This window comes from Pinus tabuliformis, chromosome 6 (genome assembly GCF_031772625.1).
Source record: "Pinus tabuliformis cultivar Carrire ecotype Pingquan chromosome 6, CPIR1, whole genome shotgun sequence".
NCBI lineage: Eukaryota > Viridiplantae > Streptophyta > Pinopsida > Pinales > Pinaceae > Pinus > Pinus tabuliformis.
The window spans coordinates 69,157,802-69,178,927 of record NC_142292.1 but is presented as its reverse complement, the minus strand read 5'-3'; the positions used below and the strand labels follow the sequence as shown (position 1 = coordinate 69,178,927).

General features: G+C 36.0%; 1 pseudogene; it reads right to left on the bottom strand.

Annotated features, from left to right (window-relative positions):
- The window catches only part of LOC149257279 (germin-like protein 1-1), a 37,158-nt pseudogene that overhangs the window by 6,887 nt on the left and 9,145 nt on the right, over positions 1-21,126 (bottom strand).

The following is a 21,126-nucleotide window of genomic DNA, read 5'->3' as shown; positions in this document are numbered from 1 at the left end:
AACAACAGTCCTCTGGCCTCTGCGCACTTTTGACGGCACTTTCTCTTAGTGCAATTCCACCTGATCTTTGATTCACTTGCAATTAACATGTATATATTGAATTCAACATAATACACAGAATCAACTTCGTATTGTAAAAATACTTTGAGAATGGCGAGAATCTCAGCACGCAAGTCAAACATTTGCATCAAAGTGTTTCTTCTATTAATATATGTACATAAAATACTTTACATAGGCCCTTGTAGCCATATTTACATTGCATGGCCCTTTCTTGGCTTTGAAGCAATACTTGACTCCTCAGGCCTCTTCGTTCTCTCTCTTTCCCACACACACACATGATCTTATTTTAGCTACATATTTATACATAAGGATTCTAAACTATATTATGGTTTAGATCCATAAAATCCTCACCTAAAACCCCTATTCTAGGATTCCTAGGTCCATAAATATTTCAACAATCTAACTTCCCTCATTTCTCTCTAACTCTCTCAAATATTCTCGATATATATATTCTAAAAGAGATCTAGTTACAATACTCCTCATTTTCATCACTTGTGTACATTGCTTAAGAAAACATACGAAAACACAATTAAATAAATAATTGCACTCAAATAGGGAACCAACTCCCTTGGTAAATGAAAATGACTATTCTAGACAAAAGTTATTTTGATTTGGAGGTAAGATGCTCGTGCATAAAAAACAATGGAGCTTTCCATAAAATTATGAAAATAAATAATCAAAAGTGTCAATACAGTAACTCACTCCTCCTTCAAGGACTAATGTAGAAGACAAGGCTAGGTTTGATAGGACATTGATTGTGTATTGTGTGTGAGTGTTTGCAGAAAGTGATTTATCTTTTCAATGAATAGAAACTATCACAACCACATTAGTAGATGTGGTTGATATATGTCGATCGATATAATTTCCATACGTCTATTGGCATATAAAAGGTGCAAATTGTCGTCGATCGGCATATATCAAGCACAATTTATTAATGTGGTTGTGTTAGCTGATGATCAATGTGTGTGGGAAAGATTAGTAGACAACGGTTGACTATCCTTGACTATGGTAAATTTGTTCAAGCTATATTCGAGGAGGGTTTACTATGGTAAACCTATAGTTGACTATGGATGACCATGCTAGTCCACTTCAACCTATACTTTAATATGATACATTATGATTGAAAATGGTTTACCACTATTGACAATCATTGTCAATCTTTGGTAATGGTTGACCATGGCTGACTCTAGTCAACCATGATTACCATGTTGACCATGGGTGAGCATGATTTGAAAAGCTTTACCATTCACTATGATCTATTATCATTGGCAATGGTTTTCCACCGCTGACCATGGATTTCCATGTTTGATCATGGTTGAAAATGATGGTTAACCATGGCTAACTTACCTTGTCTAATGGATATTTTCTTAAGAAATTTTTATTGTTTTACCACATAAAATTTTAAGTGTTTTCTATCATTACTTCCTTGTTGAAAATGTTTATACAGATTCTAAAAACCAACAAGTGGTATAATAGCACTAGTTAGAGGAAAACAAGTGGCAGAAGAAACCCTAGCCACACGTTTGTAGGCCTGTTCTTTGATAAGGAATTTGTGTTTTGTCTTTATCTATAGATCGCTTGAAGAAACTCTCAAACCTGAAGAGGATATGTAGTTCATACAACCATCAAACATATAATTTTAAGCATTCACAAAGATCAAATAAGGGTATCTACGGTTGGATTATAGTCAATTTTGGGTAGAAAATTTTGTAATGTTGCAGTCACACAGAGTAAGATGTGACATCCCACTTCAACATATACTTTAATATGATAAATTATGATTGAAAAAAGTTTACCACTATTCACCATTATTTCCATGTTTGGTAATGGTTGCCCATGGCTGCCTATTGCCAACCATGATGACTATGTTGACCATGGGTGGACATGTAAGATCACTCTAATTTCAATTAGAATTACTTGTAATCTATCAATATATATATATATATATATATATATATATAAATATATAAAACGATTTTCTTCAATTATTAAAGCCCAGCAAACTATCCTTGATAACGTATTGATCCATTTTCCAGATATCTTCTTCGTGAAACAATGAGAGTTCACTCCCAACACTTTTGTCTAGATTCATATATGGCATGGTATTCCAATTGAGGAACTTATTATGGATTAGGATCATCTCCTCAATGCCTAAAATATGTTTATTTGAAGTATTGATCTAACCAACCTTTCTGATAGTCAAAGGTTTATGTTATGCTTGCATTATAATATACAACTACTACAACCATAAGTACATTGCAATACCCAATTAATTGTTTGTGTTTAGCCTTGCTCCATATAAACCATGTTCTCGACCTTATGGTATGATATTATTTAAAAAATTACAAAGAGGATTAACCTATATCTCTGTAGGTTTCGTAGAGTTGACATATATATTAATGTATGGGAAAAAGGTTCACAATGATTAAATTCCTTGGTTAGAGATATATTTTTTCCCTTATGCTTCTCAAGGTTCTCGACTCCGTGGAGTCCTCCGTGGCTATTTTTTATTTCGTGGAGGCCTTCCCACCCTTGGCCCGTGTGAATTTGATATAGTTCGTGGTATGGTCCACCTCTCAATCTGCTCAATAACGTGTGTAATCTCGACGGTCCAGATTGCTCAGGGTTGATATCAATGGTGAATTTATTTTGTTTTGGTCTTAAGTAACTACCTCCTTATGGCCCAACCACCACCTTCGTCTCATTTTCTCTTATGTTGTTTTTGAAACAAGCTATGAAATTGGAAGCTTTCTCTTGGTAATTAGGGTTTATCCCTCTAGTATTGATGGTTCGCATAGTAATTCTTTGTTGGCTTTGGCCCAAATGCTTCTATCAAAGGTTTTTCTTGTGGTCCAAGGAAAATTTTACATCTCTAGGTTGGAAATAGACCCTAAAAGCATTCATTTAACTTTTATTATTATGCATATTTACTCCTTGCAACTAATTGTTAGTTAAATCTTATTTCTCTGTTAATCATCATTTTTGGTTAAAATTACAGGTGAAATCCCAACTTTATGTGGCTTCCAAGTTATGGTGTCCACCTTTTCCAAGATTCAATGTTGCGGCTCCAAGCCATACAATATTTACAAGGTAAAATTCCCTAAAAAACCTTTCTATAAGTTCAAACCCTAGCTTGTTTTTCTCTTTAGAAAGGAAGAACGGTTTACCATTATAGCATAATCATCGATACTAATAATTCATATTTTATGGAGCAGGGTTTGGACAACTACTTCATGTCACTCGTCAGGTAAACCCTCTTGTTTACCTTCCTTACATGTTTACCACGTTACTTTTACAATAATCCCTTGAGAAAATTTTAGTGTTTTTAACCAAATTTGTATTCACCTTGTAGGTTAGTTGTGGCTTTGGTTATCTTCATTGAGCCTTTTCTTAAAATGGATTTTCACAATATTTTCTCTCCTATGCTTCACAACCATTACAAGTGCTTACAAAATTTTCATTTCTTTTCTACGATTTTCATACTGACGTTACCAAGACCCTTCTAGAATTTTCTTGGCTTAGGGTTTTATGAAAAGTCCTTATGTTGGCCATGGTTTTATGAATTTCTGAAACTTTCTATGTAATTCCTAAAAATATTTTTTTGAAAAATCTCAACTTTTGTAGACAATATTTTCACCTTTATTCATCATTATTGGAGTTTAACGATTCTTTGCTTCCATTAGTAAATTTTATAGTTAATATATACTTACCAATCTTGGTCATGTTTGTAAACTCTTATATACATTATATTTGTTTTCTCCTCATGCCACGAAGGTGATAGTATATTATTGTTATGAAACCTTGTATAAGTTAATAAATAACTTTACATGACAGGGTTTTTTTTTTTTTCTTTTGTATAAGTTAGAGTATAAAAAAAGATGTCGTCACCCATGTGGATGTGGATTAAATTTATTGGTGTTTTGTTCGTAATAAAAGGCACAATTGTATGATTGTTTTTCTTGAAAATATCTTCTAAAGTATGGGTTTCTATTTTATAGGGCTTTTGCACCCTTACATTTATCATTTCTCCATTCATTTATGTAAACATGTATGCCATATTTTTTTCCATAAGTTTGATATGATTATATTTACTCCCATACTACCAATGCTATGATTCCTATATACTTTAATGAAATATATAGCAAAGAATCTTTTTATTTTCATGTACACTAGTGGGTTATGTCATGGAAACTTCTCCAAGTTCTCCTCTGAGCCCTAACCTCTTCGACATTCAGGATTGTTGTCCCTGGGATAATAAATAGCAATCCTCCCTAGTTATGGCCTAGGACATCTAACGTCAGCCAAGTCTCTTCTCCTTCTAGTATTAATTACTGAACCTTATATCTATATATATATATATATATATATATATAATATATATATATATATACTATATATATATATATATATATATATATATATATAGATATATTATCAACATTCATTTCTACGACCAAAAGGAATTAAGCAAACAAATTCAGGTTATAAATTTGACATTCATTAGACTTATTTATAGCGCTTTTACCTGAGGTGACATTCTTTTCTTTTCCTTTTAAATCATTCACACCCTCAAGGTAAATTCTAGGCTGAGTTTCTTATTTAAACCTCTTACCATCCTCTACAACAAATGTAAAGCTTGACCTACACTTGTAGTGTTCAAGCTACCTGTAACAGATTGGAGACAGATACACACGCAACTACAAATACATGTACATGTATCTACCTATTACAGTTATAATCATTATGAGGATTTTCCCATAGTTCAAATTTAGTATTGAACCTTCCAATTTCCAAAGTAAATTGGTCAACATAAAAATCAATAACATTTCTATCCTCACCTAAATGCTTCCCGAAATTATGCTAAGGCTTCAACGTTCCTCCCAACCATGAAATAGTTTTTCCAGTTTGTTCCCTACATGCTCCACTTCTCTCTTTATCGAAAAGAACATAGAAATCTCTTTCGAAATCTACCTCCTGAACCCTTTAGCAGCGTCTTGCTAGTTCAATGGGTTCTAAAACAGTTTGTCTCTCCCACTACTCCTCTTTTCAAAATAAATTGTCTTTATATCCCATAGTTCTCTTTTTACAGTTCCACCTCATGAAATATATCTCCACTCATGAAAATTTCTTGGTCTGCCAATAGTTGTACTAAATAATGGCAAAAAGGAGGATTTTTTTTTTTTTGTTCCTTCCCCCTTCTTGGACATAACTGATTTCAACTATTTTCCTGCCAGTTAGGATTCAAATCTCACATGACAACAAAACTGAGGCTTCTAATTATATAATTTATAGAGATGACCCCTCAAGTCACAAAATTTACATTCCATTTACTATGCAATTAGAAATGAAAATGAAACTTCACATATTCTTTTCACCAACATCTTTTCCAAGTAAAATTACTTCCTTATCAACTTCCACAACAAAGTTTTGTAACACAAGGTCTGGATAAGGCCAGTTTCTCTAATTGATTTTGTTGTAATGTATCTCATTTTCACACTAAAAGAAAAACAAAAATTCATTGACTTAAATATAGTGTCAACAACAATTTCTCCTTAGGAAATATGTCTTCATAATAAAATTGGAACATCAATCATGTTCCTCCTTTGAATTCATAAGTGTTATTTTATACTTAGCATTATTTTACAGTGATTTACTAATCAAGACCTCGAGTCTCATTATTTTTTTTGGTTTGTTTCCATATCTACACCTCCATTAGAGAAACAACCATAGGTAAAGTTCATAGGACTACTATAGTTCTCTTTCTTACTAACATTATTACCGCATTGACAATAACTCTTTCCATTCATAAGGTTTTGGGAAATCATAAAGCAATGGACTTTATAATATATACATGTCTTGAATCATAGGTTCTGGTACCCTTTATGGTTATGTCACAATAGTTGTATTATATATGTATTCACACCCCTTTACACTATCCTAGCAAAGGATATACATTATACAATATTTTCTTATTTGATCATTACACCTATGAATACACTCATATGAACTTGGAACATTGGGTTATCACCCCCCTCGACGTTATTGTTATTTCTTGTCAAATTATGCCTAGGTCATCTCCCCTTAATCACATGTTGATTAGGTTCTATGGTTGTGACGCACCAAGGACATCCAATGGTTGAGACTAAAAGAAGGGTATACGACTAGGGTAAAGTTGCTCTACCTTGTTCATTTACCTTTTAACAATTATTTTGTTATCAATGTGGTTTTCTCTCTGTAAAGGCTAAATGAGGGTTTCAAACCCTGACCTTTTATCATGGCAGGTGTTCTTGATACCAATATTCATTTTTTTTTTGTATATCTCTTCCATATTTTCAGAAGTCTTTCATCCACACAAGAAATTTTTCATAAGAGGTAGAGGTAGACAACAATTCTCATTTTTTTACTTGAACTAAGTTTAGTTTTTAGATCTCTTGGTTCGCCATTACAATTTCTAACTATTACAATGCTTCTTTTTGGAGGAAATTTAAGGGTTTATGGCTTGTATACCAACGAGGAATCATTCTGATACTTTGTCTCATTTTTAAAACGTTGGTTACTAAATTTTCAAAGGGTTTCTAGGAGTTTTGCTTTGCCATTAACTATCATGTAATTTCCCTCGACCCTTTGCTCTTATTTTCGGACACTGGAAATTGATCTTGTTATATGCCATCATGCTCCTCTGTATATGTCCATAGTTGAGATTATCATTCTTATGGTTTCATTCTCGATTCTAGAGAGGAATAGTGAGTAGATTTACCTAGGAGGCCTGTCATAGAACTTAAATGTATTCTATGTTAATTTACTTATTTTCCATTGTGTCCTTTTAGCATAATCATTCCTTTCTTAATTCATGACATTTTGAATTCAAACCTTTTTGGGTTTTCGTTAGGGGAATTTTGAGATCTAAAATGGGCCTCCTAAGAAAAATGTACAACTAAAATGAATTTATAAGAAAAAATAGGATTCAAGATGATGATGTCAACCATGGGGAATGGCCTTTGCGCACTTTTGATGACACTTTCTCTTAGTGCAATTCCACCTAATCTTCGATTCACTTGCAATTAACCTATATATATTGAATTCAACATAATACACAGAATAAACTTTGTATTGTAAAAAGACTAAGAGAATGGCCAGAATCACAACACGCAGGTCAAACATTTGCATCAAAGTGTTTCTTCTATTAATATATGTACATAAATACTTTACATAGGCCCTTGTAGCCATATTTTCATTGCATGGCCCTTTCTTGGCTTTGAAGCAATACTTGACTCCTCAAGCCTCTTCGTTCTCTCTCTTTCCCCACACACACACGTGATCTTATTTTAGCTACATATTTATACATAAGGATTCGGAACTATATTATGGTTTAGATCCATAAAATCCTCCCCTAAAACCCCTATTCTAGGATTCCTAGGTCCATAAAACTTTCAACAATCTAACTTCCCTCATTTCTATCTAACTCTCTCAAATATTCTCGATATCTATATTCTAAAAGAGAGATCTAGTTACAATACTCCTCATTTTCATCACTTGTGTACATTTCTTAAGAAAACATACGAAAACACAATTAAATAAATAATTACACTCAATTAGGGAACCAACTGCCTTGGTAAATGAAAATGACTATTCTATTCAAAAGTTATTTTGATTTGGAGGTAAGATGCACGTGCATCAAAAACAATGGAGCTTTCCATAAAATTATGAAACTCAATAATCAAAAGTGTCAATATTGTAACTCACTCCTCCTTCAGGGACTAATGTAGAAGACAAGACTAGGTTTGACAGGACTTTGATTGTGTATTTTGTGTGAGTGTTTGCAGAAAGTGATTTATCTTTTCAATGAATAGAAACTATCCCAAGCACATTAGTAAATGTGGTTGATATACGTCGATCGATATAATTTCCATACGTCTATTGGCATATAAAAGGTGCAAAATGTCATCGATCGGCATATATCAAGCACAATTTACTAATGGGGTTCTGCTAGCTGATGATCAATGTGTGTGGGAAAGATTAGTAGACAACGGTTGACTATCCTTGACTATGGTAAATTTTTTCAAGTTGTAGTCGAGGAGGGTTTAATATGGTAAACCTATAGTTGACTATGGATGATCATGCTAGTCCACTTCAACCTATACTTTAATATGATAGATTATGATTGAAAAAGGTTTACCACTATTGACAATCATTGTCCATCTTTGGTAATGGTTGACCATGGCTGACTATGGTCAAAAATGATTACCATGTTGACCATGGATGAACATGATTTGTAAAACTTTACCATTCGCTATGATAGATTATCATTGGCAATGGTTTACCACCACTGACCATGGCTTTCCATGTTTGATCATGGTTGAAAATGATGGTTAACCATGGCTGACTTACCTTGTCTCATGGATATTTTCTTGATAAATTTTCATTGTTTTACCACATAAAATTTTAAGTGTTTTCTATCATTACTTCTTTGTTGAAAATGTTTTTACAGATTCTAAAAACCAACAGGTGGTATCACAGCACTAGTTAGAGGAAGACAAGTGGCAGAAGAAACCCTAGCCACAAGTATGTAGGCCTGTTCTTTGATAAGGAATTTTTGTTTTGCCTTGATCTATAGATCCCTTGAAGAAACCCTCAAACCTGAAGAGGATATGTAGTTCATACAACCATCAAGCATATAATTTTAAGCATTCACAAAGATCAAATAAGGGTATCTAGGGTTGGATTATAGTCAATTTTGGGTAGAAACTTTTGTAAGGTTGCAGTCACGCATAGTAAGATGTAACATCCCACTTCAACATATACTTTAATATGATAAGTTATGATTGAAAGAAATTACCACTATTCACCATTATTGTCCATGTTTGGTAATGGTTGCCCATGGCCAACCATGATGATTATGTTGACCATGGGTGGACATGTAATATCCCTCTAATTTCAATTAGAATTCAATAGAATAGTCTCCTTCTCAGATATTCAATAGAATAGTCTCCTGGGAAACCTATGGGAGAGAGCATGTTCCTCCCAACCAATGAGTTACTACCAGTAATTCCCCCAGAGGTCAATTTCTTGCCTCTTGAAACAACAAACCCGTATGTATTCCTTAGTGGTATTTTATAATTCTTCCCAACATATTTTTCCTTTAATTAGCTAGGCTTTCCTTTTTAATTAGGAAAAATTCTTTCCTTTCGCCTTTAAAGCAAATCTTTCTCTCTAGTTGTGCTTTCTTTTCCTTTTCATCCAGCTTATCATTTCTCTCTAGCTAAATTCTTAACTTAATCATTCTTTCTCATTATGATATTTCATGAATAATAATTTAGCATAATATTTCTCTTCAATTATGTTATTTTCTTAATATTAATTTCTCCTCGGATTTTTCTTAGGAAAATATTTGGTAAGGCTATGTGGACTTAACCACTTGACAATATTCTAAAATAGAAAAAAGTCCCTATTACTTATGTTTTCTTTCCCATACAATTCCCAACAAAACATGTATTCATAATATAAAATTTCATTCCACAATCCATCAATTCCAATCCTTGCTTCCACAATCACTAAATTCACATAATAATCACAATAACCTAAAAATAGTCATGCCTTTCAAAATAAGAGCACTAGCGGTATCACATGTGTTGGGATTCTCCTCTCTTAATTTCCAAGCAATATGATAATCTCTTGAAAATGTATTCCTCCTTTCACGTACACAAGGACGCTCCAAGATGGCTATGCATGGAACATATCCACAATTACGCACACGGGAACAATGCAATATGGATCTATGAAAAAAAAATATACACCTATACCCCTGCAACCTTTTCACTGCAATATGGATCTATGAAAAAAAAATATACACATTTACCCCGTTCTTGCAACCTTTTCGTTTCACAATCGCATCAGGAAACTAATTTGGCATAGATTTGACGCCTTTCAAGCTCAAAACTATTCCTTGAGTGGAGAGTTTTTGCTTTTGCTCGGCTTTTTGGGTGCTTAAGGAAACCACCTGCGCATGCAAGCCTCACACATTGTGGAATACTTTTGACTTTATGTCTCTTCAATTTGGTTGAATTGTATTCTATTGATATTATTAATAATGTATTAATGATGTTAATAATAATATCGTGAATAATATTAATGTAAATATTTTTTCTATTAATATTGTTAACATCTAAAACATTACCATCATCCTTATTAATGAATAGAATTGAAATATTACTAATGTTATTTATCAATATTAAGGTTAATAATATTTATATTATAATGTTAATGTTCAAGTTAATAATTTCAATGTTAATAATACTAGTCTTATTTATGTTAACATCACTACTTAAATGTTATTAGTAATATTTTTTCTCGTAAAATCCTAGCTAGTCTATTGTATTAAATTTACAGGTAAACTTTACAAACAGTGAGACATGCCTTCCAGGGCCAGCAGTTGCACCTTGGATAGCTTAGCTTTGAAACAAAAAGCTCCCTCGCAGGGGCAGCACCTACTGGACTTCCAAAATCCCTCCAAAAACTTACTGAGGCTGGAGACCAAAATGACATGACTAACATCAGAACCTGGAACCGCATTGAGTTAAACATGAACGTGACGGCCCATGCAGGGGCTTCCATCCAAAACTGACTGTGGACCGTGTCCATCAAAGAACTTACAATGGACCGACATGAACAAGATAGTATTAAAAACTGAGAGTAAACAAGACTGACATAAACAAGACAATATTAAAAACTGCAAGTAAACAAACACAATGATGACCAGAACCCCAATACCCGCAGAGACTTTTATCCTGGACCCGAGCTGAGAGAGAAAGGCATGTGCCAGTGCGTGCGTCGGAGGCTCAGTCATCGCAGAGACTTTTATCTTCCACGATATAGCTCCACCCTTGGCCCTCAGGGATTCCTTCCCACATGGTGGTCCATGGATCCTTTGCAGTGCCCTGAGGTTCCGGCTCCAGGGGATGTGAGGGGGCATGCAAAATCTCTTTCCCTGAGGTGCCCGCCTCAATTGGTGGCTGCAAAACAGGGCTCTCCTCACCAGTACCTCCTGGAGGCTGCTCCACCGATCCTGGAGGTTTTCCAACAACATTTCCTTCAGGGACTTTAGTGAAAAGAACTGAAATGTGAGCATTGATACCTGCATTATCCTTTGAGCTGCCCAGAGTGAACACGACTGAGCCAAATGCTGGAAGCACTGGCTCTCCTTCACTTGAGCTGCCAACCTCCGTGAATTGCCCGGCTGGAATTGGTGTGGCTCTTGCCCTCCTATAATAGTAGCAGCAGCAGCAATGGTGGTGCTCATCAGCTGCAGGGGGTCGAGAGGATGAACCACGCCCTGGTCCCCTTCTGCTCGGTTGCCGTTCCCGCAGCTTTGCCATGAGCTTCCTGTTGCCTCCTTCGAGTACCTGAAGTGAATTGTAAAAACAAGCACAGTGCTGATTTCGCCCCAAACCACACACAGGCGTGACAACCACTGAGCAAACTTCGCCGGAGGGGGAGATTTCACTCCTCGCATCCAATTGTCCTTGAATGCTCTTGAATTGCCGCTCCCACCTAAGGCAATTCCTTGTGTTGCAGCGGCGGAAAACCAAGACTGCGTGTTGAGGTGGTAAGACATCCACCCACCTCAAATTCCTCTGCGCTCGCACCTTCCCAGTTCACCATGCCAATGAGTCTGCGTCGCCTCACACTGCCCCTTGATATCGAGCTTCATTCCTTCGTTGCGAGCGTCCATTAACTGCATTCTGCAACGCCATCGATTCACTCTGCTCGGCATTGAATGCCCAGAGCTCGGGTAGCGAAACATAATGTATTAGTAAATATTAATGTTATTCTACAAAAAATATTATTATTGTTAACATTGATAATAATAGTAGTGATGCATTAATAATGTAATTAAAATAATAATAATAATTATTATTATTATTCACATGAGTGTTGTTAATATTAATTAGTAATTTTTAAAGTGTCAATGTATTTGTAAATATTTGTTTTTCATTAAAAATCAGTATTAATGTATTGGTAGAAAAAAAATCTATTTACTAAAAATATACAAAATGTAAAACCCAATTTCTGAAATATTCCCAAGTGTAAATTTTTGACGTAAAATATAGTTTTAAGATTTATTTATTTAATAGTAATACAGTTTGCTTAGAATTTAATGTAAAACTTACATTAAATTTTAAATTATATTTTTAACTCTAAAAGAGGAGGTAAATATTTGGGATTTCCTTATATTTGTTTGGCATATATGTTAATAAATACAATGTGCCCATAACTACCTACAAGGTAGAATGGTCTAGATTGCATAAGTTGTTCCCTCAATAGAGATTCTTATTCATATGGATGGCCTATATAAATTTTGTGTTATATTTCAGAAATTGGGGAGTATCCGTCCTCCTGTTTATATTTAATTGCAATAAATTCTTATTCATGTGGATGGTCTATATAAATTTTGTGTTATATTTCAGAAATTGGGGGTATCCATCCACCTGTTTATAATTCGGCTCTGAATTAAAACAAAAAAAAAATAGGCAACATTTGAGTTGTTATTCTATTGAAATTCATATCTTCTTTTTATCATTTCAAATTCAAATACAAAATCTAACACTTAGAAAGTCAAATAATATAGTGATGTTTATATGTATTTTTATGTGGTCAAAAATAGTATGTTACTATTTATTTATTTTAAAAGGAATTCATACAACTTTTTAGCATTTGAAATACAGAACTGAAATTTGGATTTTTTTTATTATTTCAAATTCAAATACAAAATTTAAAAAGAAAATAAAAAAATTAAATAAATGGAAATTTAATTTTGCCATTCAAATACAAAATCCAAAATCCAAAAGTCATTAAAAATCAATCTAAGAACATATTTTGAAATCAAATTTAAAACGATTTATCTCGTCCGCCCGAAGCAAAACCTGAATTGAAATCATGTCCGCCAGACACAAAATCTAAATTTAAAGTAGTGTCACCAGAGGAAAAAACTAAATTTAATCAGTCATTCATTTAGTCTTTATAATGCAGTGAGTGTATTTTTTTCACCTCAGCCATATATTTGTTTTGTTTGGAAGAGAGGCATGATGATGCCGTGGTCGATGTATTGAGCGGAGATATTAGGGTATGTTGTGTCAAAGAGTAAACGATCGCAACACGGAAATTTCACATTACCAAAAAGGACACCAGTACGGATTAAATGATAAGAGTGTTTCTTTATATCCCGTCTTTAATTCAAAGTCAAATACTTTTCTTTCTTTGCATCACAATTAAAAGACAAATACTTTTATTTTGTTTGCATCAGATGAGATGCATCGTGCAACGCTCCATCAATTCAACCGATAAGCTATTAGGCAGTGTCGTGTCCATTAAACAGAAACAGAAAGGTGTAAATGATTATAACATAAAACTCTCAAACACCCATATTGATGTAAAATTTTCCTTTATTGCATATAGAGGAGTCACGAGTGTACACGTACGTGAGGGAAAGAGAGGTTTTATTGATTTGTTTGTTTGGTCGCATAACAACCCGACGAATGACTGGTGACTCCTGGCATGAATGAATGATTGAATTAGATGAGTGGGCATCAACCCAAGAATTTCCTTTGGAGAAGTTGCACGAGGGAGGCATCGATCTTGAAAGCTTTGGCCAGAAGGGAGGCATCAACTGGGAGAGGCTCCAAACAAGGATTGGGCGACCTGCTGGGTTCCTGGAAGCTGGTTGCTCAGTGCAGCGATGGCCACTGCGTTGCCATAGCCCACGTTCTATTGGAAGTGCACCAGACCTTTGGGGAACACGAACACGTCTCCCTTCTCAAGCGTTTTGCTGAACAATTTATTGGCAGTGGTGATAAAGTCGACTGAGAGAGTACCCTCGATGACCACCAAGATTTCTGTGGCCCGCGGATGAGTGTGAGGGGGATTAAGGCCTGTTGAAATATTATTTTCAACTGCAGGGCTTGTCCTTTGCCATACTCCTGTACTGATGAATCAACAGCCATACCTCTACATTGATGAAACTGCCATTAAACAGCCACAGCTCCAATCTTTTCCTGAATCAACCATTACACAGCAATTTATTACGGAATGGTGGTCACTCACGGAATGATGGTAATTTATTGCTGTAGTTGGTAAATGTAGGTAGGATTTTTAATTTTATTTTATTTTAATTCACAGGTATAGTTTTGCTGTTACGGCAAGTAAAAAAACGTGAAGTTCAGTTTTTTTGTTGAATCTGAAAAATGAAATGTAGACACAGCAGTGTGTTAGCTTTTTTTTGGAATAGAGACAGAGCTCTCTCTTTGTAATGCACAGCAGTGCAGAAGTTTTTTTTTTATGTATGCAGCAGCGTGAATGTATGAATGTAATTTACACACAGCAGTGTAAAATGTTTCAAGGAAGAAACAGCGTGTTACAGCAGCGTGTTACAACAGCGTTCTGAGCTGAAACAGAGTGTTACAGCAACATTAGTTCTGACCAGAAACAGAGTGTTTTGTAAATGCACAGGAGTGCAGTCACAGCAATGCAGAGTGCAGACACAGCAGTGAAAAACAGCCTGTTGATTTTTCAGAGGAGACAGAGTATTTTGTTTTCTGTAATGTACAGCAGTGCAGACACAGTAATGTATTTTCTGTTTACAGCATGAAGTTTTTTTTAAGTTTGAACTGTCTTTAAAGTAGCCTTGTAGAAATCTCTCTGTTAGAGGAAGTATTATACATGAATACAACTTCCCTTTTGCTGTGCACTGTTGAAATTCAGTTTTCAGAAAATATTTTTTTTTGCATTGCTGCAACACCAGTTACAGCGTTGCTGCAACACCAATCTACGTTGCTGCAACACCAGGGCAGAGAACGATTTTTTTTCTGTTTTTCTGTGTTAAAACAGAGTATAAAAACAGAGCATTTTTGTTGTCTGTCTGTTAGGGAATTTTCATAAATTCCCAACATGGTATCAGAGCTAGTCCAGGCTCTTTGAAGTGTCAAAGAAGCTGAAGGAAGGGTTTATTGCTGTAGCAGCTTCACCAGCAGAGTGAAGACAGTCAGTGAATTTCTTTTACACAGTCAAGTATTGAAAGAATGGCTAGCACCAACACTAGTATGGGTATTTTTAACACCCAGCTCCCACAGTTTAATGGGAAAAACTATGACTATTGGGCCATAACCATGAGAGCCGTGTTTATCTCTCAAGATTTATGGGAATTAGTTGAATCTAGGTTTGCAGAACCAGCAGATGAAAATCAATTTAATAACCTAACTCAGGCAGAGAAAGATCTGCTGAAGAGCAATAGGAAGAAGGATGCAAAAGCCATTGTATTGTTGTATCAAGCAGTGGACCAGAGTGTATTTCCAAGAATAGCAGCAGCTAAGACATCCAATGCAGCATGGCAAACCCTCAAAACAGCCTATCAAGGCATGGAGAGAGTGAAAACAGCAAAACTACAATTGCTGAGGAAGGATTTTGAGAATCTGAACATGAAGGAGTCAGACAACATTGACTCATTCTTCACACATGTGATTGGTCTGATCACACAGATGAGGACTCATGGAGAAACCATTGAAGAAAGGAGGATTGTGGAGAAAATATTGAGGGTCTTACCCTCAAAGTTTGATGCGATTGTCACCACCATTGAAGAGACAAAGGATCTCTCAAACTTTTCAGTTGATGAACTACATGCATCACTGATAACACATGAGCAGAGGTTGAGTAGGAATGAAAACTCATCTCTAGAGCAAGCCTTCAAGACCCAGATGTCTTTTGGAAGAGGAAGAGGTCAAGGCAGAGGAAACAAGAGAGGAAGAGGCAGAAGTCAAAACAGAGGTGGAAGGAACAGCCCAGCAAATGCTCAAGGAAGAGGCAGCAATCCAAATCAGAACCAAGGCCAAGGCAACAACCAGCAAAGAGGACAACATCATGCTCAAGGACAAAGGTATGAAAAATCCAATGTCCAATGCTATTATTGTAAAAAATATGGGCATTATGCCAGTGAATGTAAAAAGAAGCAGCATGATATGATCAATAGATCTAATGCAAACATTACTAGTGAAAATATGAGCCAAAATAATGTGCTGTTAGCTTGTAATATGGCTGAAACAAACAGTGAAGACATATGGTTTTTAGACTCAGGTTGCAGCAACCATATGACAGGAAACATAGCCTTCTTTTCTGCCCTAGATAAAAATGTGAAATCAGAAGTCACACTAGGAACTGATAGCAAAATTTCTGTTATGGGAAAAGGAGAGGTAAAAATATTTACAAAGCAAGGAGAAAAGAAAACCATAGCAGATGTCTACTATGTCCCTGGAATGAGGTGTAACCTCTTGAGTATTGGACAGCTTGTCCATAAGGGGTACAATGTTTTCTTTAAGAATGATGTATGCACCATTATGGACAGAGCACCCAGCAAGCGATGCATTGCTGAAGTGAAGATGACAAGGAACATAATGTTCCCTCTTAGAATAAGAGCAGATTTGAAAAATAAAGAAGAAATTGCAGCAGTGACACAAGAGGCTTTCCAAAGCGTGCCAAAGGATGAAAATTGGTTGTGGCACTTGAGATTTGGACATCTCGATTTTGGAGGTCTAAACTTGTTAAGCAGAAAAGGAATGGTAAGAGGATTACCATTGATAGAGAAACCGGACAACCTATGTGAAGGTTGGATTTTGGGGAAACAACATAGAGAAAGTTTTCCATCAGGTAAAAGCATAAGGGCAAAGGCACCCTTAGAGATCATCCACTCAGATTTATGTGGACCAATGCAAGCTCCATCATTAGCAGGCAACCAATATTTTCTAACATTTATTGATGACTTTACAAGAAAAACTTGGGTATATTTCCTTAAGATCAAAAGTGAAGTGTTTCAGAAATTTCGAAATTTCAAAGCACTTGTGGAGAACCAAAGCGGGCTGCATATAAAAGTTTTGAGAACTGACAGAGGAGGTGAGTATATCTCCAAGGAATTCCTACGATTTTTAGAGAAAATGGAATTCACAAACAGTTTACAGCTAGGTACACCCCACAGCAAAATGGAGTTGCTGAAAGGAAGAATAGAACCATCATGGATATGGCGAGGAGCATGCTGAAAGCAAAGCATTTGCCAAATGATTATTGGGCTGAAGCTGTAAATTGTGCAGTGTATATTTTGAACAGGTGTCCTACAAAAGCAGTGTTGAACAAAGTGCCGGAAGAAGCATGGAGTGGGAGAAAGCAAGGTGTCACCCACTTGAAAGTTTTTGGATGTGTGGCCTATGCACACATACCCGATCAGCTAAGGAGGAAGTTGGACACCAAAGGGGAGAAATGTATCTTCATTGGATACAGTGAGGAATCCAAAGCTTACAGGTTGTATATCCCATCTACCAAGAAATTTTTTGTCAGCAGAGATGTTCAATTCATTGAGGAGGAAGCTTGGGATGGAAGCATAGAGAAAACAGTTAATGTTAAAAACTGTTTGTCTCATGATGATGATGATGAGGAAATGGCTGAAACACCCCAAACAGCAGCGCCAACACAAGGACAGCAAGAGACACCCTTGAGAAGAAATGAAAGTGCTTCTTCAAGCACACCACAAGGAGGAAATTCAAGTGCTTCTTCAAGCACTTATACACCAAATGAAAGAGGTAAGAAGTTCAGAAATTTAAATGAAATTTATGAACAAGAAGCAACAAATGAAGGTATGAATTCTTTATTTGCTTTATATTGTCATGTTGAAGACCCTATTCATTTCAAAGATGCAATTAAAGATAAGAAATGGATAGAAGCTATGGATGAGGAGATGAATGCCATAGAGAGAAACAAAACATGGGATTTGGTTGAGCTACCAAAAGGCAAAGAAGTCATTGGAGTGAAATGGGTTTACAAGACCAAGAGCAATGTTGAAGGTAAAATAGAAAGACACAAGGCAAGGCTGGTTGTCAAAGGGTACAAGCAGCAATATGGGAGAGATTATGAGGAGACTTTCGCCCCGGTTGCAAGAATGGAAACCGTGAGAGCAGTGCTGTCCATAGCAGCTCAAAACAAGTGGAAAGTTTACCAAATGGACGTGAAGTCAGCATTCCTAAATGGAGTGTTAAAGGAAGAGGTTTATGTTGAACAACCTCTAGGCTATGAGAAGAAAGGTGAAGAGCACAAAGTGTGCAAATTGAAGAAGGCTATTTATGGGATGAAGCAAGCGCCAAGAGCATGGTACAGCAGGATAGATTCCTATCTATTGGATAATGAATTTGACAAGTGTGAAGGAGAACCCACCCCGTCTACATCAAAGAAAAGGATGGTAAAATTTTAATTGTTGTCTTATATGTGATGATGTTATTTTCACAGGTAATGATGATCAGCTCATTGAGAATTTTAAATCAGTCATGAAAGAGGAATTGAAATGACTGACATGGGTTTCTTGAGATACTTCTTAGGCATAGAAGTAGATCAAAATGAAAAGGAATCAGTGTTGGCAGATTTAACATGCAAGAATGTAAAGCAGCAATCACTCCCACAGTAATGGGATTAAAACTCAGTAGAGAGGACAGCAGCAAGGATTTTGATCCTAGTTTGTACAAGAGTATTGTTGGCAGCCTTATGTATTTAACAGCTACTAGGCCTGACATTATGTTTGCTGTTAGTTTAATTTCCAGATTCATGGAGAGGCCAAAGGAAGCACATTGGCAGGCAGCAAAAAGAATTCTGAGGTATGTCAAAGGTACCAAAAGGTTTGGAATTTTATATACTACTTCAGAATGTTCAAATTTAGTTGGATACACTGATAGTGATTGGGCCGGTAGTGTAGATGATCGGAAAAGCACTTCCGGTTATGTTTTTCATATGGGTTCAGGAGCCATTTCATGGGCTTCCAAGAAACAGCCAATTGTGGCATTGTCTACAGCAGAAGCAGAGTACGTGGCAGCTACAGCAGCAGCATGTCAAGCAGTTTGGATGAGAAGGATGTTAAGGAGCTTAGGCCAAGAGCAGGTAAAAGGAACTGTGATTTATTGTGACAACAGTTCTGCTATTGCATTATCCAAAAATTCTGTGTTTCATAAGAGAACGAAACACATTGACACAAGGTTTCATTATATCAGAGAGTTGGTAAATAATGGAGAAATTGTCTTAGTACATTGCAAAACTCAGGAGCAGGTTGCAGACATTCTAACCAAGCCTTTGGGACAAAAAAGTTTTGAATTTTTGAGGAAATGTCTGGGTATGACTAATAACCCAGTAGTTGAAACTAAAGGGGAGTTTTGAAATATTATTTTCAACTGCAGGGCTTGTCCTTTGCCATACTCTTGTACTGATGAATCAACAGCCATACCTCTACATTGATGAAACTGCCATTAAACAGCCGCAGCTCCAGTGTTTTCCTGAATCAACCATTACACAGCAATTTATTACGAAATGGTGGTCACTCACGGAATGATGGTAATTTATTGTGTAGTTGGTAAATGTAGGTAGGATTTTTAATTTTATTTTATTTTAATTCACAGGTATAGTTTTGCTTTTATGGCAAGTAAAAAGAACGTGAAGTTCAGTTTTTCTGTTGAATATGAAAAATGAAATGTAGACACAGCAGTGTGTTGGTTTTTTTTTGGAATAGAGACAGAGCTCTCTCTTTGTAATGCACAGCAGTGCAGAAGTTTATTTTTTATGTATGCAGCAGCGTGAATGTATGAATGTAATTTACACATAGCAGTGTAAAATGTTTCAAGGAAGAAACAGCGTGTTACAGCAGCGTTCTGAGCTGAAACATAGTGTTAAAGCAACATTAGTTCTGACCAGAAACAGAGTGTTTTGTAAATGCACAGGAGTGCAGTCACAGCAACGCAGAGTGCAGACACGGCAGTGAAAAACAGCCTGTTGATTTTTGAGAGGAGACAAAGTATTTTGTTTTCTGTAATGTACAGCAGTGCATACACAGTAATGTATTTTCTGTTTACAGCATGAAGTTTTTTTTAAGTTTTGAACTGTCTTTAAAGTAGCCTTGTAGAAATCCCTCTATTAGAGGAAGTATTATACATGAATACAACTTCACTTTTGCTGTGCACTGTTGAAATTCAGTTTTCAGAAAATATTTTTTTTGCGTTGCTGCAACACCAGTTACAGCGTTGCTGCAACACCAAACTACGTTGCTGCAACACCAGGGCAGAGAACGATTTTTTTTCTGTTTTTCTGAGTTTTCTGTGTTAAAACAGAGTACAAAAACAAAGCATTTTTGTTGTCTGTCTGTTATGGAATTTTCATAAATTCCCAACAAGGCCGAGAGGAGCAGTGAAATCAATCCGAGCCATGGAGATTCCCAAGGTGTTTAAGCCTGGTATCTGCATTACATTGGCTGCAGTGACGTTGGATCCCATCATGTTACTTGTATCCCCTGCAACATTTAAGCCCCTGAACATGAAGTCATTTGCGGTAACCATGCTTGCATCCTTACACAGAACCCGTTCACATTAACTGCAATTACAGTCAAATAAACTATTATATATGATCAGATTATATTATTATTCACATTGCATGAAACGAATTGAAAACCTAATAAACAAATATATGATCAGATTATATTATTATTCACATCGCATGAAACGAAACGAAACCCTGATAAGCCAAACACATGATCACGGCCTCAAACTCAAAGTCTTACATACCTCCACTCTTCGTGTTAGCCACACAAACGTCTTGTAAAGGATCTGCATCATCACCTGCACGCACAATATTAACAATATTATGCGCCACTAGTACTACAAGCGCTAGCGCTAGAAAGGATTTCATGACTGGATTGCAGCAACAAGACTGACTACTATTCTTCGATTCGATTCGAGTAGATGCTCCCACTGATCTAATCTGATCCTTAATGATAGATTGAGTTTGGCGAAATATGATAGCATTCCTTCTTTTTATAACAGAAACGCCGCCAATGCCAAGTTCTTGAGTTAAATTTGCTTGCTTGATGGACTCCTTCTTTGTACTTGGACGCGGTTGCGTGTTTCCAAATTAAATTGAGAAAGACGCAGTCATAGTCATTGCTACGTCCGCCACATATGACCCTGTCCTTATTGGATCTGGCTGCGTCTCAACCAAGGGAAGAAGGGA